This window comes from Leopardus geoffroyi, chromosome C1 (genome assembly GCF_018350155.1).
Source record: "Leopardus geoffroyi isolate Oge1 chromosome C1, O.geoffroyi_Oge1_pat1.0, whole genome shotgun sequence".
In the NCBI taxonomy this organism is placed as follows: domain Eukaryota; kingdom Metazoa; phylum Chordata; class Mammalia; order Carnivora; family Felidae; genus Leopardus; species Leopardus geoffroyi.
Window position 1 is genome coordinate 65,634,576 of NC_059328.1, and position 7,305 is coordinate 65,641,880.

At 40.2% G+C, this 7,305-nt stretch overlaps 1 non-coding gene across 1 annotated transcript; it reads right to left on the reverse strand.

Annotated features, from left to right (window-relative positions):
• Positions 1–6,761: 6,761 nt before the first annotated feature.
• LOC123600129 lies at positions 6,762–6,868 on the reverse strand. The gene has a single exon (XR_006713508.1). It is a non-coding gene; the product is annotated as a U6 spliceosomal RNA (small nuclear RNA).
• Between the last annotated feature and the right edge of the window lie 437 nt (positions 6,869–7,305).

Here is a 7,305-nt window from a genome sequence, read left to right on the forward strand (position 1 = left end):
TGGGTCGGTTGGCCATCTGGATGTCTTCTTTGGAGAAGTGTCTATTCGTGTCTTTTGCCCATTTCTTCACTGGATTATTTGTTTTTTGGGTGTTGAGTTTGATAAGTTCTTTATAGATTTTGGATACTAACCCTTTATCTGTTATGTCATTTGCAAATATGTTCTTCCATTCTGTCAGTTGCCTTTTAGTTTTGCTGATTGTTTCCTTCACTGTTCAGAAGCTTTTTATTTTGATGAGGTCCCAGTAGTTCATTTTTGCTTTTGTTTTCCTTGCCTCCGGAGATGTGTTGAGTAAGAAATTGCTGCGGGCAAGATCAAAGAGGTTTTTGCCTGCTCCCTTCTTGAGGATTTTGATGGCTTCTTGTCTTACATTGAGGTCTTTCATCCGCTTTCAGTTTATTTTTGTGTATGGTGTAAGAAAGTGGTCTAGGTTCATTCTTCTGCATGTCGCTGTCCAGTTTTCCCAGCACCACTTGCTGAAGAGACTGCCTTTATTCCATTGGGTATTCTTTCCTGCTTTGTCAAAGATTAGTTGGCCATATGTTTGTGGGTCCATTTCTGGGTTCTCTACTGTGTTCCATTGATCTGAGTGTCTGTTCTTGTGCTTGTACCATACTGTCTTGATGATTACAGCTTTGTAGTATAGCTTTAAGTCTGGGATTGTGATGCCTCCTGCTTTGGTTTTCTTTTTCAAGATTGCTTTGGCTATTGGGGGTCTTTTCTGGTTCCATACAAATTTTAGGATTATTTGTTCTAGCTCTGTGAAGAATGCTGGTGTTACTTTGATAGGGATCATGTTGAATATGTAGATTGCTTTGGGTAGTATCGACATTTTAACAATATTTGTTCTTCCTATCCAGGAATATGGTATCTTTTTCCATTTTTTTGGTGCCTTCTTCAATTTCTTTCATAAGCTTTCTATAGTTTTCAGCGTATAGCTCCTCTTTGGTTACATTTATTCCTAGGTATTTTATGGGTTTTATTGATCTGTTCTACTGTTGTTTTGGTTTTGATAGCATTGATTTATGCTCTAATCTTTACTATTTACTGTCTTCTGCTGGTTTTGGGTTTTATTTGCTGTTCTTTTTCCAGCTCTTTAAGGCATAAAGTTAGGTTGTGTGTCTCAGATCTTTCTTCCTTCTTTTTTTTTTTTTTTAATTTTTTTTTTCAATGTTTATTTATATTTGGGACAGAGAGAGACAGAGCATGAACGGGGAGGGGCAGAGAGAGAGGGAGACACAGAATCAGAAACAGCATCCAGGCTCTGAGCCATCAGCCCAGAGCCCGACACGGGGCTCGAACTCACGGACCGCGAGATCGTGACCTGGCTGAAGTCGGACGCTTAACCGACTGCGCCACCCAGGCGCCCCCTTTCTTCCTTCTTTAAGAAGGCCTGGATTGCTATATACATTCCTCTTATGGCTGCCTTTGCTGTGTCCCAGAGGTTTTGGGTTGTGGTGTTATCATTTTCATTGGCTTCCATACACTTTTTAATTTCCTTTTTAACTTCTTGGTTGGCCCATTCATTCTTTAGTAGGATGTTCTTCGGTCTTCAAGTATTTGTTACCTTTCCAAATTTGTCCTTGTGGTTGATTTCGAGCCTGAAAATATGCATGGTATGATCTCAATCTTTTTGTACTTGCTGAGTGCTGATTTGTGTCCCAGTATGTGGTCTATTCTGGAGAACATTCCATGTGCACTGGAGAAGAATGTATATTCTGTTGCTTTAGGATGAAATGTTCTGAATATATCTGTTACGTCCATATGGTCCAGTGTGTCCTTCAAAGCCATTGTTTTCTGGTTGATTTTTTGATTAGATGATCTGTCCATTGCTGTGAGTGGGTGTTGAAGTCTCCTACTGTTATGGTATTACTATCAATGAATTTCTTTATGTTTGTGATTAATTGATTTATATATTTGGGTGCTGCACATTTGGTGCATAAATGTTTACAATTGTTAGGCCTTCTTGGTGGATAGACCCCTTGATTATGATATAATGCCCTTCTTCATCTCTTGATACAGTCTTTATTTAAAGTCTAGGTTGTCTGATATAAGTATGGCTACTGTGGCTTTCTTTTGTTGACCATTAGCATGATAGATGGTTCTCCATCCTCTTACTTTACTTTCAATCTGAGGGTGTCTTTAGGTCTAAAGTGGGTCTCTTGTAAACAGCATACAGATGGATCTTGTTTTCTCATCCATTCTGTTACCCTATGTCTTTTGATTGGAGCATTTAGTCCAGTGATGTTTAGAGTGAGTACTGAAAGATATGAATTTGTTGCCATTATATTTCTTGTAAAGTAGAGTTTCTGGTAGTGTTCTCTGGTCCCTTCTAATCTTTGTTGCTTTTGGAATTAATTAATTAATTAATTAATTAATTAATCTTTTCTCCCCTCAGAGACTCCCTCTTAAAATTTCTTGCAGGGCTGGTTTAGGTGGTACAAACTCCTTTAATTTTTGTTTGTCTGGGAAACTTTTTATCTCTACTTCTATTTTGAATGACAACTTTGCTGGAGAAAGAATTCTTGGCTGCATATTTTTCTGATTCAGCACATTGAATATATCCTGCCACTCCTTTCAGGCCTGCCAGGTTTCTGTGGATGGGTCTTCTGCAAACCTGATCTGTCTACCCTTGTAGGTTAAGGACTTTTTTCCCATGCTGCTTTTATGATTCTCTCCTTACCTGAGTATTTTGTGAAGTTGACTATGATATGCCTTGTTGATGGTCAGTTTTTGTTGAATCTAATGGGGGTCCTCTGTGCTTCCTGGATTTTGATGTCTGTGTCTTTCCCCAGGTTAGGAAAGTTTTGTGCTATGATTTGCTCACATAACCCTTCTACCCCTATTTCTCTCTCTTTCTCTTCTGGGACCCCTATGATTCTGATGTTGTTCCTTTTTAATGAGTCCTCAAATCGTGCTCTTTTGCCTTAATCTCCCTCTTTTTTTCTGCTTCATCATTCTCCATAAGTTTGTCCTCTATATCGCTGAGTCTGTTCTGCCTCATCCATCTTGTCACTGCAGCATGCATTTGAGATTGCAGGTCAGTCATAGCATTTTTTATTTCATCCTGACTAGCTTTTACTTCTTTTATGTCCACAGACAGGGATTCTAATCTATTAGAATAGATTCTAATCTGTTCCAGCTAGTATTCTTATTATCATGATTCTAAATTCTGGTTCAGACATCTTGCTTGTATCTGTGTTGGTTAAGTCCCTGGCTGTCATTTCTTTCTGCTCTTCCTTTTGGGGTGAATTCCTTCATTTCATCATTTTGAAGGGAGAAAAGGAATTAATGAGGTAGAACAAATTAAAATAAAAAAGTTAAAATCAAAAAATTAAAAACAAACACAGAGACAAAAATCAAATAAATGATGCTAGATCCTAGGAGTGTTTTAGTCTGGGTGTTGAAAGTGGCTTGATAGATTAGAGAAAAAAAGGGAAAAAAGAAAAAAAAAGGAAATCGATTGAAAATTTGAAAAAATGAATACAGTGAAGTGGAGTAAAATTAATGATGGAAGTAAAATAGAATTTGAAAAAGTTTACACAGAAGTAAAAAATATAGTAGAAAAAATTAAAGAAAAAATTTTTAAATAAAAATTGAAAATAAAAATGAATTTTTTCTCTTTCTGTATTCAGGAAAAAGAAAAGAAACGAAAAAGAGAAAAAAAAAGAAGAAAGGAAATTGTATAGTTGGACCAGCTAACAGACTGAAATACGAGCGAAACTACTTCGTTTTCCCCTAGAAGTCAAACTTTGAAGTGCTTTATAGTCCATGAACTAAGTGGGCGGTGAGACTTGTGTTCTTGAAGAGCGAGGCTGGCCCAGTTGGGCATGGCTTAGTGTAACGGCTCCATTCTCCACTAGATGACGCTGGTAGCCTACTAGGATGGATTGTTGTGGCGCTTGTAGGTGTGTATGTGCAGGAGTGGTGAAAATGGCATCTCCCAGCTACCCAGTCTCTGGTATTGGAACTCTGTTCTCCCTGATCAGCAATCGCGCACCCATCCTTCGTCTTTGGCTTCTGTCCACTCCCCACTTCCACACTGTCTGTGACCAAGCCCCAGGCAGCACCTCCCTCCTGAGTTTTGTCTCAGATGGGGCTGCCTTCCCTGGCCCCTCACTTCTGAGGGACTGCGGCTTTGACCTGTTCCGCCCCTCTGCAGACGGTCTCACCGAACAATAGCTGGGTGCTGGTCCCACCCAGGAACACTTGTGGGACCATACTGCTGCCAATGCCCAGAGACTGCAGCCAGGTGCTAGCCCACCCCAGAAAAAGTTCGCAAGACAGTTTAGCAGCAGCACTTCAGGGATTATGGAAAATCACAACAAACATCTGGCACCAGGCTTCACCCCCAATAACCTTGTTCGAGCACCAGCGAATGTGGCCACTCTCTGGGGTCTGCTGGGCCTAGGTGGCCTCACAGCCTCTACCAAATGTCCTTCCAGCAGTGGAACCGCTTCTCTCATGTTGCCTGAGAACTTCCTGGACCACACTCTGCTCCTGGGGATTCGTCCTTCCCACCAGAGCACCGCCAGGTATCGAGCTGCAGAGTTTCAGATTCTGTGCTCCCCCTGTTTACAGTCTTAATGGAATTTAAACCCTCTTCTTTCTCCCTTTTTAGTTCAGTCCCTGTGGCTGTTTCCAATTTTCTACTTTCTCTCCAGTTGCTTTTGGGGAGGGTCGCTTTTCCCGTATTTCCCCCCACCCCCCTGTCTCTGTCCTCTCTATGCATGCGAAAGTGGTTCCCTTCCCTCTGTGGCTTCTCTCTCCCTAAGTTCACCTCTCCACACCGTGTATCTGCTGAATTCTGTGGTTCAGGTTGTGCAGATTGTTGTGTTAATCCTCAGATCAGTTTTCTATGTTTGCAGAATGGTTTAGTGTTGTTCTGGCTGTATTTCATGGGTGTGAGACACACAAAAAACTTCCATGCTGTTCTGCATCTTGGCTTTTCTGGATCTTATACACTTTAAGGTTAAAGAATATTAGATGCTAGACTTGAAAGCCACATCAGAGTCCTGATACAAAGGATCAGTGACCTTGTAAAGAAGTTACCTTTTCCTCTCTCATTCAAGAGTGGCTTGCAGAAGGGGTGGTTACATGGAAAAGAAATCTAGGGACAAAGCTTTTATCCCGGTAGTAGGATTGAAAGATCTCAGTCTGGAAAGAGAGTTGAGGTTTCTGGAATAAGAATCAAGGCAAAAAGAATCACAAGGACAAGAAATGAAGCAGACAGACTGGGGATTGGGCAGGATCTGATAGAGGATTTGTAACAGGGTTTCCTGTTTACCTCCCACCTTCCCCATTGAGACTGTGGTCTCCTTGAGGGTTGGGTTCATAACTTCTTTATCCATGTTTCTTTTGTACTTAATATAGGGCTTAGCAAAAAGTAGGCTTTCAGGTATTTATTAAACAAACAAACAAACAAACAAATAAATGCAAGTTGGGATTAGTGGGCAAAGGTGGGTGATGCTAAGCTCTTGAATGTGGACTAGAGTTACCTAAAGATCTCTTGGCTCAGTTCACACTTGGTCCTGGGAGTTGACTTTGGGGCTGCACTTGTAGTTTTGGCATTAAATAGAGGGAATAACTAGATTGACTCAAGACATAGACTGAACCTAGAGTTAGGATAATTTAAGACGTATTTTGGAAGAAAGTGTGATTTGATTCTGCTTTGAAGGTAAGAGATAGATTAAATGACTGATTTCAGTCCAGCTTAACAAACATTAACTGGGCATCTACTCTGTGCAATGGCTAACAACTCAATGGAGGAGACCAAAAGGTAAAACAAACAAACAAACAAACAAACAAAAAAAAACCAAACAAAAAACCTAACTACAATGTTATAGGGGATGTTGAAGGGGAAATTATCTAGGGAAATTGAGAGGAGAGATAATCTTTCCCTGGGACTTATGACCTAGTCAGGATGTGCTCTACAGTCAAGGCAGTGAAGGGCTTTCCAAGTGGAGAAAACAGCTAGGATAGGGGAAAGAAGGAATGAAAATGAAGGTATCTTGGGAGGTGGCATCAGGACTCTGGATGGTGAGAGCAAAGGACAGATGATGGGTAGTGGGTTCTGGACCTCGTGGATCATCTTAACAAGGCAACGTTTATTCTAGAAACACTTGAATTTGTCAAAGTGTTTTAAGCAGTGTAATTACACAATTCAACTTATATTTAGAAGGTGAGTGTGGACTGCAAGATCTGGAGGAGGGTGAGAAGCTAGGAGCAGTCTGGACAGGGCAGTAGGGCAGCAAAGTGAGCAAAATTTTAATTAAACTAATTCCTACTGAGGTACTAATGGTAAATAATGGTTTAAGACAAGTACTCTCTAAGTGTGCTGTTGCCCCCATATCTGGAGGAGGTGTGAATACTATGGATAGATTTGCCAGGTAAGCTCTAGAAGGGCACTTTTGGTTATCTGTTGTTTATTCTTCCCACTCCCAAAGCTAGCCCATGCTAGCTGGTCTGCCCTGAAAATGAAATGCAGTTCTGTGATCTGGAGGAGAGTTCACAGGCTAGAGGGCACAGGTTGCTCTGTGATTTTTAATTGACTAGCATGAGTTCTTTCTCTTTACCTTGAAGAGTCCCTCCTTGTATCAAGTTCATTACAAATGGACATTATCTGGCAGGTCTCAAACACACCAACTGTTGAGAACAGAGCCAGCAACCTATCTTTTCTCCAAATGGCACCCAGCCTTAGGACCATGATTTACAAACCTAATTGTTGTTATTATATTGATTTTTTTTGTTGCTGTTTGTTTTTAAATATGGGACCCTTCATGAATTTGCGTGCCATTCTTGCGCAGGGACTGTGCTAATCTTCCCTGTATCTTTCCAATTTTAGAATATGTGCTCCTGAAGTGAGCACTGTATTCTTTTTTTTTTTTGCCAATGTCCTAGTGTCAAATTATCTCAGCTCTGAGAAAAGTTCTTGTTTTTGGGTCAATATATGTGTTAGAAAGTTGTGTGAGTTAAAATTAAAAAGATATTAAAATTGTTCTCTTTTCCATTCTTTCATCTTTCCTACTTACCCCCTTCTCATAAACCCAACAAACATACTCTCTCTGCAAATAAACTCTATGTTTAGAGAATAACAGAAATGACACATCATATGGTCTCATTTTGCCCTGATTGTGTAGTATTGACATACAAGAAGGAATGTTGAATCAAAAATAAAAACACCTGGGTTATGTTCCTTTCAATGGCATTAACTAGATGTGTAACCTGGGTACAGTTTACTTCACTTTTCCCAGCCCTAACTGCTGTAATATGAGGGAGATGGATTGTGTTCTATCTGTATAATTC